Consider the following 21567-nt stretch of genomic DNA (forward strand, 5'->3'; position numbering starts at 1 on the left):
GCAGAGGGTTGTGTCAGGGAGGGCATCCGACGTAAAACACATGCCAAATTAAAAATGCGAATCGTGAAAATGACTTCCATACCAGATCGGTCGGGGCCCCGGTTAACAACGACCGTCACCGGTGCTGTTGACCTACAGGGTACCGGTGGAAATTGGACTACTGTTGGTCAAAGACGAAGAAGGAGAGGAGGAAGGTGTGTTCGTAGGCAGAGAGAGAAGAGGAAAGCTAAGAATGTAGGACTGACAGTAGGGACTTTGAATGTTAGGACTATGACAGGGAAGGCTAGAGAGTTGATTGACATGATGCAGAGAAGGAAGGTGGACATACTGTGTGTCCAGGAGACCAGGTGGAAAGGTAGCAAGGCTGGAAGCTTAGGAGCAGGGTTCAAGTTGTTCTACCATGGGCCAGATAGAAAGAGAAACGGAGTAGGAGTTATCCTGAAAGAGGAGTTTGTGAGGAATGTTCTAGAGGTGAAAAGCGTATCAGACAGGTTGATGAGTCTGAAGCTGGAAATTGAAGGGGTGATGTCCAATGTTGTGAGTGGTTATGCCCCACAGGTAGGATGTGAGTTAGAAGAGAAGGAGAAATTCTGGAGTGAGTTAGATGAAGTGATGCAGAGCATCCCCAGAGGTGAGAGAGTGGTGATTGGTGCAGATTTCAATGGGCATGTAGGTGAAGGGAACAGAGGTGATGAGAATGTGATGGACAGGTTTGGTCTTCAGGACAGGAACGCAGAAGGACAGATGGTGGTAGACTTTGCAAAGAGGATGGAAATGGCTGTAGTGAATACTTTCTTCCAGAAGAGGCAGGAACATAGGGTGACATATAAGAGTGGAGGTAGAAGCACTCAGGTGGACTATATCTTGTGTAGACGTTGTAATCTGAAAGAGAGCAGTGACTGTAAAGTAGTAGTAGGGGAGAGTGTAGCCAGACAACACAGGTTGGTAGTGTGTAAAATGACTCTGGTGGTGAGGAAGATGAAGAGGACAAAGGCAGAGCAGAGGACGAAGTGGTGGAAGTTGAAAAAGGAAGCATGTCGTGTAGTTTTCAGGGAGGAGCTGAGACAGACTCTGGGTGGTCAGGAAGTGCTCCCAGATGACTGGACCACTACAGCTAATGTGATCAGGGAGACAGGTAGGAGGGTACTCGGTGTGTCATCTGGAAAGAGGAAAGTGGACAAAGAGACTTGGTGCTGGATCGAGGAAGTGCAGGAGTGTATACAGAGAAAGAGGTTAGCTAAGAAGAAGTGGGACACTGAGAGGACTGAAGAGAGTAGACAGGAGTACAGGGAGATGCAGTGTAAGGTGAAGGTAGAGGTGGCAAAGGCCCAACGAAGAGCATATGAGGACTTGTATGCTAGGTTGGACACTAAAGAGGGAGAGGTGGATTTGTACAGGTTGGCCAGACAAAGAGATAGAGATGGGAAGGATGTGAAGCAGGTTAGGATGATTAAAGATAAGGATGTCTTGACAGGAGCCAGGAGTGTGATGGGAAGATGGAAGGAGTACTTTGAAGAGTTGATGAATGAGGAAAATGAAAGGGAACGAAGAGTAGAAGAAGTGACTGGTGTGGAGCAGGACGTAGCAAAGATTAGCAAGAGTGAAGTGAGGAGGACGTTGAAGAGGATGAAGAGTGGAAAGGCAGTTGGTCCTGATGACATACCTGTGGAGGTATGGAAGTGTCTAGGAGAGGTGGCAGTAGAGTTTCTGACTAGTTTGTTTAACAAGATCTTGGAGAGTGAGAGGATGCCCGAGGAATGGAGGAGAAGTGTACTGGTGCCAATTTATAAGAACAAGGGAGATGTGCAGAGCTGTGGCAACTACAGAGGAATAAAGCTGATGAGCCATACAATGAAGTTGTGGGAAAGAGTAGTGGAAGCTAGGCTAAGGGCAGAGGTGAGCATTTGTGAGCAGCAATATGGTTTCATGCCTAGAAAGAGTACAACAGATGCAGTATTTGCTTTGAGGATGCTGATGGAGAAGTACAGAGAAGGTCATAGGGAGTTGCATTGTGTCTTCGTAGATTTAGAGTAAGTGTATGACAGGGTGCCGAGAGAGGAGCTGTGGTATTGTATGAGGAAGTCTGGAATGGCAGAGAAGTATGTTAGAGTGGTGCAGGACATGTATGAGAGCTGTAAGACTGTGGTGAGGTGTGCTGTAGGTGTGACAGAGGAATTCAAGGTGGAGGTGGGTTTGCATCAAGGATCGGCTCTGAGCCCCTTCTTGTTTGCTCTGGTGATGGACAGGCTGACAGATGAGGTTAGACAGGAATCTCCATGGACTATGATGTTTGCGGATGACATTGTGATTTGTAGTGAGAGCAGGGAGCAGGTGGAGGAAAATCTAGAGAGATGGAGGTCTGCTCTGGAAAACAGAGGAATGAAGCTTAGCCGCAGTGAGACAGAATACATGTGCGTCAATGAGAGGGACCCAGGTGGAACGGTGAGGTTACAGGGAGCAGAGGTGAAGAAGGTGCAGGACTTTAAGTACTTAGGGTCAACGGTTCAGAGCAATGGAGACTGTGGAAAAGAGGTGAAGAGGCGAGTGCAAGCAGGTTGGAACGGGTGGAGAAAAGTGTCAGGTGTGTTGTGTGATAAAAGAGTATCAGCAAGAATGAAAGGAAAGGTGTTCAAGACGGTGGTGAGACCAGTGATGTTGTACAGCTTAGAGACAGTGGCACTGAAGAAAAAAGACAAGAGGCAGAGATGGAGGCAGCAGAGCTTAAGATGTTGAGGTTCTCTTTGGGAGTGACGAGGATGGACAGGATCAGGAATGAGTACATCAGAGGGACAGCTCATGTTAGATGTTTCGGAGATAAAGTCAGAGAGGCCAGACTGAGGTGGTTTGGACTTGTTCAGAGGAGAGACCTTCTACCAATATATTGGTAGAAGGATGCTGAGGTTGGAGCTGCCAGGCAGGAGGTCTAGAGTAAGACCAAAGAGGAGATTTATGGATGTAGTGAGAGAGGACATGAAGTTAATTGGTGTCAGTGGTCAGTGAAGCTTAGCCGCAGTGAGACAGAATACATGTGCGTCAATGAGAGGGACCCAGGTGGAACGGTGAGGTTACAGGGAGCAGAGGTGAAGAAGGTGCAGGACTTTAAGTACTTAGGGTCAACGGTTCAGAGCAATGGAGACTGTGGAAAAGAGGTGAAGAGGCGAGTGCAAGCAGGTTGGAACGGGTGGAGAAAAGTGTCAGGTGTGTTGTGTGATAAAAGAGTATCAGCAAGAATGAAAGGAAAGGTGTTCAAGACGGTGGTGAGACCAGTGATGTTGTACAGCTTAGAGACAGTGGCACTGAAGAAAAGACAAGAGGCAGAGATGGAGGCAGCAGAGCTTAAGATGTTGAGGTTCTCTTTGGGAGTGACGAGGATGGACAGGATCAGGAATGAGTACATCAGAGGGACAGCTCATGTTAGATGTTTCGGAGATAAAGTCAGAGAGGCCAGACTGAGGTGGTTTGGACTTGTTCAGAGGAGAGACCTTCTACCAATATATTGGTAGAAGGATGCTGAGGTTGGAGCTGCCAGGCAGGAGGTCTAGAGTAAGACCAAAGAGGAGATTTATGGATGTAGTGAGAGAGGACATGAAGTTAATTGGTGTCAGTGAAGAGGGTGCAGAGGACAGGGTTAGATGGAGGCACATAATTCGCTGTGGCGACCCCTGAAAGGGAACAGCTGAAAGGAAAAGAAGAAGACATACATTACAAAGTAACGACAGCTCTCCTGGTGGACCTCCGTCTCTGGCAAGCTCAGCGATTGACGTGTTGTTGTTTACCCAACATGTAATGTTCCAAACTGCATACTTTTTTATTTTTACTTCAAATGTCGCGCTACGGACTGCGACGGATGAATGAGCAAGAAGGTCAAAGTTCAAGGAGCAATGTTATGACAAAGTAGTATGTCCCAATAGTATGCATACTGCATGCAACAGTATGCTGCTTTGTAAGAGCAGCTGCAGTACATACTACGAGTAAAAAGAATAACTATGCGATTTGGAACGCAGCCTATGCATTGGGACATACTAAATCTTTTTCTGGCATACTAAATAGTATGGTAGTATGGGTATTGGAATGCACAGGTAGACGCCGCATTGTCTGCTTTGGCCTGTTAGTGTGATATGTTAACGTTGCCGCCATATTGGACCAGGCAAGACTGGCCTGTAAACAAATACAAGTACACGGGGGAGCTGCTGTTTTTCTGGATAAAAAGCACTATAATATTTACATTTCTCAACCGATTACAATGACGTTGTTACATTCAAGGGTTCATGATCTACATGGAGTAGAAGAAAAAGTTTTGTCTCCAGTTACTTAATCTTAATAGTTATCTTTGGCAGTGCTAGACTTGTATAAACCTTATCCTTAGCGTTATATGAACTGAATTACTTACTGGTGGAAATAGATTCATTGTCATAAGGAATTGTAAAAACTCACATATGTCAAGCATAGATTTGGGTTATTTTCCTTGGTTAATACTTGTGGAGATGTCCCTATATAATATAATATACATGAAATGTCCTCCGTTTCAGCGATCACGCTTTCAATTACAATACTCCTAACACTGCTACTGCAATTACTATTTTTCAGGCACCTTATCAGTATATTATCAATATACTAACAAGAGCAATCAGAATAAGTAATAAAATAAATAAATAATGGCAACAATAAAGATTAGTAAAAGTGAATTTATTAAAAAATGGTGATAATACAGCAATTATAAAATAATAAAATAGTATTATATCATTGATTTCACACATTACACTGGAAACACAGGGCCAACTGTTACCACTGTTCATTACAACTAATACCCCCCAAAAGGTCTAAATTATTTTGTTATCCCGCAACACCAGATATCAATAAATAGTTTGTGGCTTGTTGCCTTAAGGAGTGTCCACTGAACTTCAAAGTTTACTGAGCACCTAAATTTAGTTGGGCTAAAAGATACCATTTCATTTTAAAAGCAATATAAATGTTGATAAAAAAATCAGTGATTAGACTGTATTTCATTCCAAAGAAAATCTGAACTGTCGTTTTTTTGTATCATATTAGTCATGGCAGGATATGTAATTGCACAGCTAACTTGCATTTTTATATCCTAAAATCCACTGTATTTAACTTCATTGTCATTTTTGGCTGTTGTATCCGTTTTCATCAGTTACCATAACTATCTATAAAGGAGGTTATAGTAAGGTTGTATGTTCAGTTTAACTTGTGAAACTCACACATCTGACAACCACAGGCTTTTGATCTACAGATGTAAACTTCAGGATTACTAACCCTGTGCTGTAAAGATGTAATGTATCAACAGACACAATTGTAGACAGGTTGTTAAAGACTCACTAAAATGGAAGAACACCTCTAGGAAAAGTAAGGATCTCACACACAGTGAAACATATACTTTATCAAAATACTGTGCTTTTTTTCCACCAACAATCAGAGGTGCAGAATTTTTCCATCTCTCCCCAGCAAACATTGGCCAGACATTGGTGTCGACTTCTTGGCCAAAAATGGTCCCAGTCAGACGCCAAAAACTACAACGTGGTTATGAGGTGGACGGCCAGATGGTCCACGTCCAATAATGGTTGGAGTAGGCCCTTTCTTACAAACCAGTAAATATTGATCAAATTATTGCTATGAAAAAATCAAATGCATGTGTCTTGTTTTTTTAATACAATAACATTTGGTTGTGAAATGGTTGTGATGAGACGTCCACACTGTGACGTCCACTCCATTTAAAAAAAATAAAAAAACATGTTTGTTCCATTTATGTATATCTACATGTAAATTATATTCCTGTCTGTAAGAGCAGAAAGTCTTTATCCAAGCTGTCTTTGATCGCATATGGGAAAAGTTTGCCTTCAGAATTGTTCTAAAGAGAGACGTCGGCACAACTTTCATTTTCAGCATTCAGCATCTCAATGTTTGCTGGGTCTCTGTGGTTCCTCCTCATGGACTGAAGGAAGAACTGAAGTAGTGCAAGTTGGCCCAAAGATGGTGCTCACACCAAAATACAGTAGTAACAGCAGCTGACACATTAACAACAGATGACACATTTCCAAATTGACTTTCATGATCAGTCAGTACCATCTGTAACAAAAGACAGAAAAAGAGACAATTGTCTGAGTGTTAGATGTTTGTAGTCACGTATAAAACAAAGCATTATGATTAGACAACTATTTTCTTTCACTGAATATATCTGCTCTATGATATTTGTCTGATAGCCTCTGTGGAAATGTGTCCCAGTTCTATAAAATATACTTACAATCAAAAGTAAAATCTGCACTAATGTTGAGAGTGCACTATTTTTGCAGTTCATATACAGTATAAGAAATGAATGTATTTGGTACTTACAGGAAATCACAGGTAGCACACATCACAGGACCCACCCATCGTCACACTCAATTTGGCCTTGGACAGAAAAAAATGAATAAACATCAAGCTTTGGAAGACCTGTAGAACAAAGAAGACACTACTAAACAGCCAGTTTAGTATTAATATTGGAGAGATATGATCTATTTTCCTAGTTCTTGTCAGTACATGTGCATTCTGGATCAACTGGAGAGTCTTAAGAGACTTATTTGGGCAGCCTGATAATAAGGAATTGCAATAATCTAGCCTAGAAGTAACAAAGGCATTGACTTGATTTTTCTGCATCATTTTGAGACAGGATGTGCCTGATTTTTGCAATGTTACGTAGGTGAAAGAAGGCAGTCCTTGAAGTGTGCTTCATGTGGGAGTTAAAGGATGAATCCTGATCAAAGATAACTCTGAGGTTCTTCACAGAGGTGCTGGAGGCCAGGGCAATGCCATCTAGAGCAACTATGTCTTTAGATAACGTGTCTCGGAGGTGTTGGGGCCAAGTACAATAACTTCAGTTTAACATCAGATAATTGCAGATCATCCAGCTTTTTATGTCCTTCGTCATGGCTCCTATATCAACCAAAGTTAAGTTGTTATTATTTGCTATTGTCGTCTCTTTTGTAACTCTGTCTCTGCCACAGAGCTATTCTCTGCCGGTGATCACAGCCACGGTATCCTCTCCGATCTCTGCAAGGCTGCTTACCTGTTCTGCCTGCCACGCTACCCAAGTCAGCTGCCTTTCCTGTCCTACCTACCTCTCCATAAGAGCCAGCTGCCTTTCCTGCCCTGCTGGCCTCACCACACAAGCCAGTTGTCTTTCTTGTCCAGCCTGCCTCACCACACGAGTAACCTGCCTTACTGGTTCTGTCCATCACGCTACACGAGCCAAGCCAGAACCTACACTCACTGTCTCCGTCCCCGGAGCCTAGCCATTTCTCCTAGGACTGGGCTTACTTCGTCCTCTCTGGCTACAGTGGACTACACCAGATTTGGCGCTCTGGAAGAGCGCATATCCACCTGTGATTGCTTACAGTGTTATGATAAAAACTGTTGCTACCACAATCCAAGTACCACTTCTTTATGTTCTGCAATTGGGTTCTTAGATTGTGCAGTACAACAGAATGATTTGGCCAATATGGACCCAGCGGACACCAACCCAGAAGTAGCCCCATTCCATCAAGCACTGACCAGCCAGAGGATTCTTCTGGGAAAACATGAGCAAATCCTCCGGGCTCTCTCTGACAGCAGCCAAGCCTTAGTAACCCAGATCACGCAACTACCTCACCAAGTTTCAACCAACTACCCAGCTCTTGTCTCCAGTCCCAATGGCACAATCTCCACCAACTACTCCAGCTAAAGATGTTGGGGGTTTCTGCTTCAATGTTCTCTGGTCTTCTGCCAGCACCCCGTCACGTTTGCTTCGGATCAGTCCAAGGTAAATTATATCGTGAGGTTACTGAGAGGAAGAGCGTTAGCCTGGGCGGAGGCTATGCATGCTAGCCAACCCTTGTCTTCCCTTTCCTTAGCAGAGTTTTTTTTTTTTTAACAATGTGTTTATTGTTTTTAATCATACAAGACAGGTAACAGGGAAACACATTTCCAATTTGTCACAGTTATTTCCCACCCCAACAATAGAACACATCACTCATTCCTCCCATATAGAAATACACAAAAGTCTCAAACAAGAAACAAACTAAATGCAAAACAGCTATCACAAGGTACCCAAAAACCAAATATACATTACTATACTTTACACATAAGATACATTTTCCTGCAAAACACAAAACGAAACAGAAACTAACAAACACTCATACAAAGTTACATCTGTACCCAAAAACCAAATATACATTACTGTACTTTACACATAAGATACATTTTCCTGCAAAACACACAACGAAACAGAAACTAACAAACACTCATACAAAGTTACATCTCCTGTAATAAATGACCAATATTATTGTTGTTAATGTAGTAATTAAATGGCTTCCATATTTCTTCATATACACCCATTTTGTTCTTAATAAAATATGTTATTTTTTCCATGGCCATACACTGCGTCATGGCCTTAATCCACGCTCCAATAACTGGCGGGTCAGGCCTTTTCCAGCTTAGAGCTATCATTCTTTTAGCTTGTAATATAGCATAATCTATAAATTTACTCTGCTGAGGATTTAGTTTAAGGTTCTTTGGATATAAATGTAACAGAATCATTTTTGCATCTAGAGGAATATTCAAGGATAAATCGTAGAAAAGGTTTCAGTCGTAGTCATCTGGACACTGTTTTCAGAATCAAGACGTTTCGGCTCCCATCCGGAAGTCATTCTCAATTGTGAAAAAATGGGACGGGGTTTTTCATTATATTGGTTTCTTAACAATAGCATTGTTATTATCACATTATCATTATTTTGGCCTGCTTGTAAACTTTTTTCCTCGAGTAAGCGAATTTGTGTTTCAAGTGTTTTAAATTTCTCCTGTTTCTCTTTTGTTTTCCTACTCGTATAGCTTATAATTTGTCCATGTATAAAGGCCTTAAAGGCTTCCCATCTGATTATAGCTGATGTTTGGGTGGTGTTATGTTCAAAATAGTAATCAATTTGTTCTCCTATAAAACTCAAGAAATCTTTTGTCTTGCATCCAGTGTATCTGAAATCTCCATTTAGTAAAAGTAAACTTTGGTTCAACATATGTCAACAACACAGGGGCGTGATCTGATATAAGAATACTACTGTACTGACAGTTTCTGGTACATGAAATTAGTTCAGCTGATATCAAAAAATAATCTATTCTTGAGTAGTAATATTCCCTTTTTATTGGGTTTTGAGCCCTCCATATATCCACCAAGTTGAGTTCCTTTATAAAATGTTGTAAAGCTTTTCTACACCTTATATGAGTGTTATTGAACCCAGATGACCGGTCCTTACTGGGCTGCAAAACACAACTGAAATCACCTACCACAATATGTTTTCCGGGCATTGTGGAGTTTCTCAAAAATAAATCATTATAAAAATCGGTGTCCTCATCATTAGGTCCATATACATTAACCAGATTAATCCGAGTTGATAGAATGTTTCCTTGTGCAATCAAAAATCTACCTTTGGGGTCTTTAGTTATTTTATCAATGCGTAAAGGAATAGACTTATGTATCATAGTTATAACTCCTCTGGAATTAGAATAGTAAGCTGACGACTGTACCTGACCTAGCCATCTACGCTTAATTTTAATTATCTCATGATCTAACATGTGTGTTTCCTGCAAGAACACAATTTTGGCACTTAACTGTTTTATTCTACCTATTACTTGTTTTATTTTAGTAAGTTTACGTAGGCCTCTACAATTCCAAGATACACATTCAACCAAAACTTCTGTCATTTATTATAATGTCATAATTAACATAAAGAGAGATAAACTACCTTAGTGCAAGAATAGCAGAAAAAATCTATAAAGGGACCATTTGAGATAAAACCCAAAAAGAAAAGGAGGAGAGCGACCCACCCAGAATCAAAGCCTGCCTCACTAAAACATGCAGGCTCCCCCAAACCCCTAAATAACTTCCCTCCTTTATTGGGAATAGGTCCACGCTATACTGAGGAACTATTCTCCAGTAGATCAAAACTCAGCTCAATTGCTTATCTATGTACAAAAAATATTCCAGTTAAGCTAGTTTATCTATCAACTGAAAAAAAATGTGCGTCATATTACATGCATGTACTTCTCAACACTCACGTAAGAAGCACCTAATTGCACTTTAAGAAGAAACCACAAGAAAAAACAAAGTAAAATCTAGCTTTAACCAAGGCTTATTAATACTTTATACTATTATTTTAAAAGAATCAAATCTGTAAGTAGTTTGATGCCAGTCTTCCAGCAGAATTAGGCCCTACATACCTCTTAGTCTCCAATAGCCATTTCTAAAGAGAATGTAAGCTTGTTAAGAGTTCACATCAAAGCACACTTAATTTAGTCATCCTCAGTCATTGGCTCCAGTTTCTTGATGTATTTGTTTACGTCCGCTGGTATATTGAAGACGATGGTGCGGCCATCGTTGGTCAACAGAAGCCGTGCGTCCTAGTTCTTGTCAGTACACGTGCAGCATTCTGTATCAACTGGAGAGTCTTAAGGGACTTATTCAGGCAGTCTGATAATAAGGAATTGCAATAATCCAGCCTAGAAGTAAGAAATGCATGGACTAGTTTTTCGGCATCATTTTGAGGCAGGATATGCCTGATTTTTGCAATGTTATGTAGGTGAAAGTAACTATATCTTTAGATAATGGGGCCAAGTACAATAACTTCCTTATGTCCTTAAGGTATAAGTAAAGGATAGCCAACTGGTTATTTTCATCTGGCTTGATCGATAGATATAATTGGGTATCATTCGCATAACTATGAAAGTTTATGGATTGTTTCCTAATAATATTGGTGAATAGAATCGGTCCAAGCACAGAACTTGTGGAACTCCGTGACTAACTTTGGCGTGCACGGAGGGTTCACCGTTAACATGTACAAACTGAGATTGATCTGATAGATAGGATTTAAACCAGCTTAGTGCGGCTCCTTTAATGCCAATTACATGTTCCTGTGTCTGTAATAGGATGTGATGGTCAATGGTGTCGAAGGCAGCACTAAGATCTAACAAGACAAGTCCATTGTCTGATGCATTTAAAAGGTCATTTGTAATTTTCACCAGTGCTGTCTCTGTGCTATGATGCACTCTATTTGAGGATTTTCAGTCAGGATTTAGACTATTGTTATTTAGAAAGTCACACAACTGATTGGCAACTGCTTTCTCAAGGATCTTAGAGAGAAAGGGAAGGTTAGACATAGGTCTATAGTTCACTGAAACCCCTGGATCAAGAGTGGGCTTTTTAAAAAGAGGTTTAATTACAGCTACTTTATGGTGTGCCTAATGGTGTGTAGTCCAGTAATAGCAGTTCAAAAGTTATTAAATAATGGTCCGATAATGAAGGATTCTGTGGAAAGACTCTTAAATGTCAAATTTCAACGCCATATACCAGAACAAGGTCGAGGGTGTGGCCAAAACAGTGAGTGGGTTTATGTACACTCTAACAAAAGCCAATCGAATCTAACACTGAGATAAACGCAGTACTAAGGCTATCATTTTCAATGTCCACATGAATATTGAAATCACCTACAATAATTACTTTATCTGTTTTAAGGACTAAACTTGATAAAAAACTCTGAGAATTCAGATAAAAAATCAGAATATGGACCAGGAGCGCGGTACACTATAACAAATAGAATTGGCTGTTGTGTTTTCCAGGTTGGGTGTGAAAGATTAAGAACAAGGCTTTCGAATTAGTTATAATTTAGTTTAGGTTTAGGGTTGATTAATAGGCTTGAGTCGAAGATGGCTGCAACTCCACCTCCTCAGCCTGTGCCTCGAGGAATGTGAGTATTAATATGACTGGGCGGAGTGGATTCATTTAGGCTAACATATTCTTCATGACCCAGCCAGGTTTCAGTAAGACAAAATAAGTCAACATGATACTCTGATATTAAATCGTTCACTAGTACAGCTTTAGATGACAGAGATCTGATGTTTAAGAGTCCATGTTTAATTCTCCTATTTTATGTATAGCTCCTCTTCTGTTAACTTTTGGTTTTATTAATTTAAGTGGTCGGGGGGCAGACACTGTCACTAAGGAGTTTTGGGTGGGTAACTGCTCTGGAAGCACAGGGAAGTGTGTAGGACTGCATCTTGGTCTCAACTCTAGGTTGTCATAGTTTTGGTCCACTAATAAACTCAGTCAGATTTCTACATTTGCAAGCTGCTCTATCCAAAGTGGGATGAATGCCGTCTCTCCTAATCAGACCAGGTCTTCCCCAGAAACCACCAACATGAATAACAATCTTACTGTATTTATGTTTATCCTTAGCCAGCAGTTTTAAATAGGATTCTACGTCGCCCGCTTTGTCCCCAGGAATACGGTTGACTATGGTCGACTATGGTCGACTGGTGTCGCTAACTTCATGTTTCTCAAAATGGAGCTGCCAATAATCAGAGTTGGGGAGAACTTGTTAGAAATGTGAACAGGTTGGTGGTGAACCATGGGCTTCTGCTTAGGGCTATGCTTTCTTCGGACAGTCACCCAGCCTCCCTGGACGGCTAACAGGAGCTACCTCTGGTCGGTCCGCACCGGCTACTGGGGGCTGGCTAACTACAGCAGCTAATGATTGAGTTCCCATGGTGCGGAACCGTGTTTCCAATTCACTAAGCCTCGCCACCAATGCTACAAACACATTTGCTACATTTATTACATGTACCATTATCACTAAAGGAGGCAGCGGAATAGCTAAACATTTAACACACTGAGCAGGAGAGCGCAGGAGTGTGAGAGGGAGAGAGAGAAGCCATTGCTAGCTGCTAAGCTAAATGGTAGCTAGCAAAACTGAATAGAATGTAAACTGTGGAATTAGCGAGAAAGTCGTTAAAAGAAGTTGAGCGCTATGAGTGCTTGAGCAGAACTAGTGTACGTTTAAATGTATAGCAGATAGTCTGTAGCATTCCCGGCTGAACAGATGCATCTTACTCTCAGGAACTGATGTTTATAAAGAATTTAATTTCCAACACACCGTAAGAGCTGAATAAAAACAAACAAACAATCATTAGACATCTGCCTGCAAATAGTATACAAATATCCATAAATATATAAATGAATACACATTTGCAATTAATTGGCTTAAATCATAAATAATGTGTAAATAAATTTACATTTTAGCAAACTGGCTAATGTAATAACCTATATGAATTGTTTTAATTACAACAATCTCCTTTTAGAGTGCGATGTTAACAACATTACATGAAACACCCGAGTTAACAATCAATTAATTTTGGTAAAACAATCTCAATTTAGAGAGAAAAACGTAAATTAATTATATAAAATTACCAAATGAAGTGCTGATTTACTGTAAACAATCTATCTGGAGTGCAAATCAAGAGAGCACTGACGAGGCAACAACAACATTAGCTAAAGAATGATATAGCTAAACCAAACACTTCAACGTCCTTCAAAGTTTACCACACAACATAAAACTAAAACGGTACCTTGTGCCCTTCAGCCAGGAGCTAAGATGTAGAAAGAAACCTTTTTAAAGCAAACATTTGTACAGTGAGTACCCAAGGGTTTATCCTTTCTCTCTTAACGTTAATTCAGAATGGCGCTTCACGTAAAAAGAGCGCCAATGTACACAAAGAGTGCTGCTGCACTTCCTTTTCCAGACTTCAAAATAAAAGCATGTGAGGTAAAAAATGTACACTTAATAAAACAAATAAAAATACAATGTCCATATTATGTATGCAGCGAGAATTATTAGTCAACCAAAAACAAACAACGTAACATTTGGTTCAAGTTCAATAATAGTCCTTATAAAGTCCTTTCTTTTGAAAGCCTTTCTCAGGAGTTCCATGGCAACACTGCCCTCTATGGTTGGAGGTAAAGATGACGGCCTACTTCAGTGAGATCAAGATTCGATCAAAATTAACTGTGCTGAGCTAGAGCAGCAAAAATACACTACTAGTAACACACAAACACTGGTGACTGGAAATGAGACAATGCGCTTACTGCAGCACGTCAACCTGGGTTGAGGTCAGTCATTCTTAAAGTGATTTAAAAGTCAGTGGTGAGTTCTTTTTGATCTTGGCGAACCACAGGAAGATGTCGAAGTGTTGACACATGCGCGGCACTTGTAAACATCATGTCACGATTATAGCAGTTAAATTGGGTGTAGCCAATAAAAACACAATATCAAGGTGAAATGTCATTAAGGAATGCGGTTAGAACAGAGCCTTCAGAGGCGCTACACAAACAGGGAAGGGCAGAAAGTTTGATCGCGCATTTGATCATCTTAAATAATTAATACAATTTACAAGCTCCCAACATGGTTTGTATATTCCAGCTGTGGACTACACATGCTGAAAAGACTTTTGCAAAGGATACACCTGTGCATCCTCGATCATAGCTCCTCTGGCAAGCCTCCTCTCTCATCTCTCCTCTCTCCGAGATGCATTTTAGGCATGGATTTTAGGGAACTGATATGTCCTTCAAGATGGAGTAGGGTATCTCTGCAGACTGGAGACTTTGAATGGGGGGGGTAACTGTCAATCATTTTTTTATTTGGACAATCAGAGGCTTACAATCCTCTGTCAATCAAGAATGAATTTCACCAATAAGCAGCCTGAACCAGTTGTCAGTCAGCTTTTAATTTGGCTTATCATCTTTCTCATAGGGAGAAGGGGGAGATTTGACACAAAGAACCAAAGTTGCCTTGTTTCTCAATGTTTAGATCATTGGTTACGTATCGTAACCCCTGATTCTATGAGTATAGGCGTAGGCGATATTTAATCAACGTTCTATTTCGTATAGGCTTCACCTTCTAAGAGCTGTTGCTATTGGTATAAGGGTGAAGCTGGATGTAGTCAATGCCCCATTGGACCACCAGAGTCCACAAGCGCTAACATACACCAATTCACAAGCACCATAAGCACACAGTTCACAATAAAGACAAAAAAGTATAATCTGTGCCATGGCTCTCCCCCGCTCCATGCCCTGTCCAAGTAGTTAGGGTGAGAACATCACATTCCACTCACGTTACACACCTGCTGCTGCGAGAGGGTGGGGACGATAGTTACGCACTGTAAAAAGTGCCGAGACTTGAGCACAGCAGGGATGGGAGGGCAGAATAACTCATTGGAAAAAAACACAAAGGTGTGAATAGAGGAGGATATGGCATGGCGCATGGGTGCACACAGCAAGCACAGGTACACACACTCACACACACAGTGAACCTATGTTGGAAGAGCAGTATGGACAGCTGTTATGCACTGTGACAGTCCCAAGGCTCATACAAATAAGTAAGGAGAGAGCCTTAGAATGTGACAGCTTGCAGTGCATGCATCGGCTCTCTACAGCGACGACTGTTTGTGTGTAACGTGCCCAGAGCTGACAGTGTGTCGCTGGTTGTCAAGCACGTTCAATACTGAATGAGTCAGGGAAAACCCAGACATATCACGCAGATAGAACTGAATAAAAGGATACGGGGAAGCCCATGATGCCACTGTACATAGTGTATGTCTTCCACAACCATCCCTCTGAGGACAGCTGTGGAGGATGACAAAGCTCTCGTAGAGTGGGAACGATTGCCAGGCGGGGGGTCCTCCCCATATGCCTGTGTGATAGCTTCGCACAGTCAGTGAGCTAAACGTTGTTTGGTCGATGGATGTCAACCAATCGCCAGGAGGCACACTCTCCAGCACGTTTTATGGTGAGCATGTGAAATTGTGTCATTATGGATTTGATGAAAAGGGAGAGTTCAAGAATTGTTCTCATTTGGCCTGTTTTCTTTGGCACTAGCAAGTTACAGGAGTAATAGTCCCCATTCTCCTGGCCTGGCGGGACACTGGAAACAGCTCCTTTATTCAGGACCTCTGACAGTTCTGTCATCAGAGCAGCTGTTTCTGTCTGTGATGTCATGACATTCTCCAGCACCCTGTTGAAAGGTGGGGGCGGACTGGCAAACTGGAGAGTGTAGCCCTTTTTTATTAATTTTGCCATCCACTGTTACATTGAAAGCAAACGGAAGAGCCCTCCCACCGCTGTGTGAGCCAAATGTCCGCTCGACACAGCCAATGGGAGGGCATCTAAATTCAAGATTAAAGATTCATGCCATGGTGAAAAACCTCCACTAATGCGCACTGATGATTGCGACCTTCCCTTTCTCTAAGATCCTTGGTAAAGCAGTTGCCACTCAGTTGTGTGACTTTCTAAATAACAATAGTTTATTTGAGGATTTTCAGTCAGGATTTAGAGACAGCACTGGTGAAAATTACAAATGACCTTTTAAATGCATCAGACAATGGACTTGTCTTGTTAGATCTTAGTGCTACCTTCGACAACATTGACCATCACATCCTATTACAGACACAGGAACATGTAATTGGCATTAAAGGAGCCGCACTAAGCTGGTTTAAATCCTATCTATTAGATCAATCTCAGTTTGTACATGTTAACGGTGAACCCTCCGTGCACGCCAAAGTTAGTCACGGAGTTCCACAAGTTCTGTGCTATCCTTTACTTATACCTTAAGGACATAAAAACCTGGATGACCTGCAATTTTGACCTGATGTTAAACAAAACTGAAGTTATTGTACTTGGCCCCATTATCTAAAGATATAGTTACTTTCACCTACATAACATTGCAAAAATCAGGCATATCCTGCCTCAAAATGATGCTGAAAAACTAGTCCATGCATTTGTTACTTCTAGGCTGGATTATTGCAATTCCTTATTATCAGGCTACCTGAATAAGTCCCTTAAGACTCTCCAGTTGATACAGAATGCTGCACGTGTACTGACAAGAACTAGAAAAAGAGATCATATTTCTCCAGTATTAGCTTCTCTGCACTGGCTCCCTGTAAAATCCAGAATAGAATTTTCATAATACCTTATTACCCCATTAGAACACTGCACTCCCAGAATGCATGGTTACTTGTGGTTCTCCAAAAGTAGAATGGGAGCCAGAGCCTTCAGTTATCAAGCTCCTCTCCTGTGGAATCAGGTCCCAGTTTGGGTTTGGGTGAATGGACTGTTGTGCTCACATGAGACAAAAAAGTTTTTCTGCCCGTGATAATGTGTGAGAGGGACAAAAGTGACTCTACAGCTGATGCACTGTGTGTGTGCGCTGTGGAAGAGAAATGTGTGACATGTGCTTCAACAGTTGCAGAATACTCAGAGGAGAGAGAGGCAAACTGATTGTTAGGAAACTGCTCTTAATTGACAGGTGGTTGGCTCTGAAAAGAGCCGTTGTGTTACCCTGGTATAGATTCTGTGCTTGCATAATGTTACACTTTTATAGAATGGCCATTCTATCCTCTTGGATTTTATTTTGATATATTTACTTTTACTTCCAGGTCACCTGTCTTGCTTTTCTTCATGTCTTTCTTCAAATGGAAAAACGAACCGCTGTTTGTGCGGCGGCTCAACGGGGGGGTTGGACCAGGTGCAAGCTGGCCATCTGTTCTTGCCGCTGGGGAAGGCAGAGGAGGAGGAAGATGCTGAACAGGAGTTCAGCTGAGGTGGATGACATGAGCAGTGAGATGTTGTTGATGGCCGCTACTGTCGGAACGGCGCACTGATGAGCATGGTCAGTGAGGCAGGCGGTGGCTTAATCACGAAGAGAAGGCGGCGAAGACTTTTGTCTGCCGAAAAAGGTTGCTTTAGGAAGCAAAATGGACGCTAGTGTCAGCGCATTCGTTTATTTGCAAAAGAAAAGTCTGGAGAGAAGCTATTCCTTAATTTGGCATTTATTAAAGCATTGGAGGATCAAAAGCATCTTGTACAAGGATCTTTTCTATTCAGAAAACCACAGTCAGCAAGCTGTTAATCTGTAGCCATCATCCTAAAAAAGAATGCTATTCTTAACATTACACAGAGTTTTAAATGAAAATGTACAACTATCTGATAGGTTTCTACAGATGTGGGGAGGAGCTGTGGTTTAGACTTCCTTTGGTGGTGCACAGGCTGGTCCCAGCCTCTTGGCACACAATTCCACCCTTCGTGTGGTGACAGCGCCCTAGTGGAGGAATCCTACACTTCCTCTGTTTGTAAGTTGCTAAAGTCTCTGCTTCGTTCCCCAAAACTGATACTTTTCCTCTCATGGTCATGGACAATACACATTGTCCTCAGTACATGATGTTCTTTCTGATATCCCTGTTTCTTTGTATAAATGTAAGCCTGTTTGCAACAGCTAATCAACTTTTCCTCAGCAAGTCTGCAGGACAACACTTTGAATTGTTAAGCCTCATGCCCTGTGTGTGTATGTGTGTACAAAAGTTTCAACATGGCATTAATTTAATAGGCAAGCAACCTTCACTTAAATGATTAATTCTCACAAAACCCTCCTTTTATACCTTTTAATGTGTAAACTCAATCAAAATGGTGCAACTACACACTACAATCCCCTTCCCCGTCTACCTGTACCTCCTGTAACTCTTCTTCCTCATCTGACTCCAAAGCTTCACCTAACAGGGGCATTTGGTAAGGCGGAGGATCTTTGTCTTTGGTAAGGGCAGTGGTAATGAGACGGTTGATCAATGCACGTAAGCAGGGGATGCAGCAACAGCCACAGCACACTAAAATGGCTGGGAAACAAGCAATGGAAACAATTGGTGACATGAATAGGGCTTTATATTTACCAAAATAATGATCTTCCCAATTACTAAACGGGTCGTTGATGCCTGAATTTTCAGCCAACTCTTCAGACAGGGAAGTAAGGCCGGCTAGAACCTTGGTGATGCTTCCATCAGGGGCAGTATTGTTGGGAATGAATGTGCAGCAGAAATCCCCAAACATTTTGCAGACTCCGCCCTTTTCTGCCAACAGCATATATAAAGCCATCCTATTCTGCCAGGCCATAAGAGAAGTCGGTCCCAATTGTTCCTCTTAGGCCACAGAGGCCTGGTTGGCGAGAAGGGTGCAACGGTCGACCCCTAGCGTCAGCCATGACAGTTAGAGCTTCTCAACTCTTTGGGTCAAGTTCTTAGTTTTATCTTTTATAGCCCTTACTCGTGTTCAGCCAATTCAGTTCTAATCTCCGCTAATGTGCGTGAGGGTGGTGGGGCTGGTACACAATGTGTCAGGTGGTGCCAAATTGCTCCAGCTTTTCCTGTTACCTGGACTGCGTGGGAGGTACACTCAACCACTTCATAAGGTCCTGTCCACCTGGGATCAGTCCACTTTCTCATACCCAATCCCCTACCTGTACTGCTGGAGTCTCGGTGATGGTTGCTTCGGGTTCGGCCAGCTGTACCTGTTTACACAAAACTCGGGACAAGTTAGTCAGTGCAGTCATGTATTCGTCACAGTCAATCTGCCAGACATCCAGAGGGGGCATATGACCTCCCTCCTTGGGTGGCACTGGCATTGGCCTACCTGTCAGCAACTCCTGGGGTGTCAAGTGTGTCTTGGCCCCTGGGGAGGTTCTCATGGACATAATCGCCAAAGGCAGTGCATCCACCCAACTGAGCTTTGTGCCAAAACAGATTTTCAGAGTCTGGTTGGCTCTTTCCACCAAACCTTGCGATGCAGGATGATACACTGCTCCAAATCTATGTGTTATTCCCAGTGCTTTTTCCACGTCCCCCAGCTGTTTGTTACTGAAATGTTTTACCACTGCATCTGCTGACTCTTTCTTATATGGTATTGCCTCTACCCACTTGGTGAATCGGTCTACCATCACCAGTAAGTAACGGTAGCCTTTTATTCTGTTTTCCACACCCATATCGGTGAAGTCAATCGTGATGTCTTGGAATGGTGCTTCTGGTACTGGAAACCTTCCCATTGGACACTTGTATGCCTGCTTAGGGTTGTGTCCATTGCAAGTGTAGCAGTCTGTCACATAGTTTTATACTATGGCTGTCATGTGGGGAAGCCACCAGCATCCTTCAATGTCCTTCTGTGTTTTCTTCTTGTTCTCATGAGCTGGTCCATGTGCTTGTTTGAGTAGTAGCTGACAAAGTTTGGCTGGAGCCACTATTTTTCCATCATGAGCTCTCCACAGTCCTTCCTTCTTTGTTTAACCTTTCTGATGCCATTCACTTTGCTCGTATACTCCTGCTTGTTCTTGCATGTCAATGATGTCTTTCTCTGTTAGTTCTGGTAGTTGTTCAACGGTGAGAGACATCTGTCTGGGTGTGTATCCTCCCGCCTTCTTGGCCGCTAAGTATGCAGTATCATTTCCTTCAGCTATGCTGGTGTCTAGTTTCTGGTGTCCTTTGCATTTCATCATGGCCACAGCTGCAGGCAGTAGTACTGCTCTTACCAGTTTTTCTAGCTGTGCTCGGTGCTTTACTGGAGTGTTGGCTGTTGTCAGGAAGTTCCTTCTGACCCACTGTGGTCCATCTACATGTACAGCTCCATGTCCATAGGCTGAGTCTGTGTAGATGTTCACTCTTTTTTCTTCAGACAACTCCAGGGCTCTTGTTAAGGCCATTATTTCAGCCAGCTGTGCTGAGGCTGGTTGTGGTATGAGACCTTGGTCTATTGTGAGATGCATCTTTGTGTGTGGATCCTGTTTTACTACAGCATAGGAGGCCACATTTCCACTGTCTCTTCTGTAGCAGCATCCATCTGTGAACAGGACCACCTCTGGGTTTCGTAGAGGTTCTGTTTCCAGATCCGCTCTGAGTCTTATATCTTTCTCAGCTCTTTCCGCACAGTAATAATAAGCTAATGTTAGCTAACTCACTAACCTCTATGGGAAATTCAGTAATAAGCTAAGAGGCTAGAAAAGCAGTGGAAACTGGAAGTGCAGAAGTGCCCTTGCCTTTCATAAGTCGGAACAAACTTTTAAATTAGGCTTTGTAGATCTAATATGAGTTAAGTTTTAGCAACTGGATTGCTTATTTCTTGTCTCAAATTTAACCCCGCCTCCCTCGGCGGCCTCGAGGCAGCTAACATCCGGTTTAGCCCTCTGCTAACTTGAATGAGGATAAAATGATGTAATCGTATGGCTCATCTAGACTTTCAAAATGCTATCAGACTGAATGGATATAATTTGGACAGTGAAACGAGTTATTTTGTGACGCTCAAAAAAAATTATCCACCGTTTTACAGCCGCATCTTTCACAATGTAAGTCTATGGGAAAAAATCTTGGGGCCAGTGTGCATCATGTGACGGCCCTGGAAGTTGTAATTACACGGTTTGGCTGGCGTTATTTTTTTCCCCACAAGCTTTCAGCCAAGTCCCGCCCCTACTCTGCTTCTGATTGGCTATCCCTAACCCCACCCTAACCCTAACCTTAACTAAGCTAACCAACAAACCAAAAAGTACTAGCCAATCAGAGGGAGTGCTGCCCCCCGTGTTTGGCCGCTATGTCACTTCCTGGGGTCTTGAGTCAGAGATAATGACTGACTGACTGAATGACTGATCATATCAGTCCTACTCACACTCAAGATAACAACATGGTTTTTAATAATTAGAAATGTGATAGTTCGATCCGTGAATCATCGGATAAATATACATGTTTCTGATAGTATGTCATTATGAAAGTTGTTGTAAATATACATCACAGTAATAGCACAGCACTTCAGTAAATTCCCTATTACATAATAGTGAACTATTACATTTCCAATGATTAAAAAACATTTTGTTATCTTGATTTGAAAGATTTTTTTTGTTTAGTATTTTGAAC

At 42.0% G+C, this 21567-nt stretch overlaps 1 long non-coding RNA gene across 1 annotated transcript; it reads right to left on the reverse strand.

The window, feature by feature from the left end:
• Positions 1–4670: 4670 nt before the first annotated feature.
• Positions 4671–14576, reverse strand: LOC122863282. The gene is made up of 3 exons (XR_006374963.1): positions 13426–14576; positions 6352–6450; positions 4671–6087 (listed from the first exon to the last, which is right to left on the reverse strand). It is a non-coding gene; the product is annotated as an uncharacterized LOC122863282 (long non-coding RNA).
• Between the last annotated feature and the right edge of the window lie 6991 nt (positions 14577–21567).

The sequence above is a fragment of the Siniperca chuatsi genome, linkage group LG16 (assembly GCF_020085105.1).
Source record: "Siniperca chuatsi isolate FFG_IHB_CAS linkage group LG16, ASM2008510v1, whole genome shotgun sequence".
Lineage (NCBI taxonomy): Eukaryota > Metazoa > Chordata > Actinopteri > Centrarchiformes > Sinipercidae > Siniperca > Siniperca chuatsi.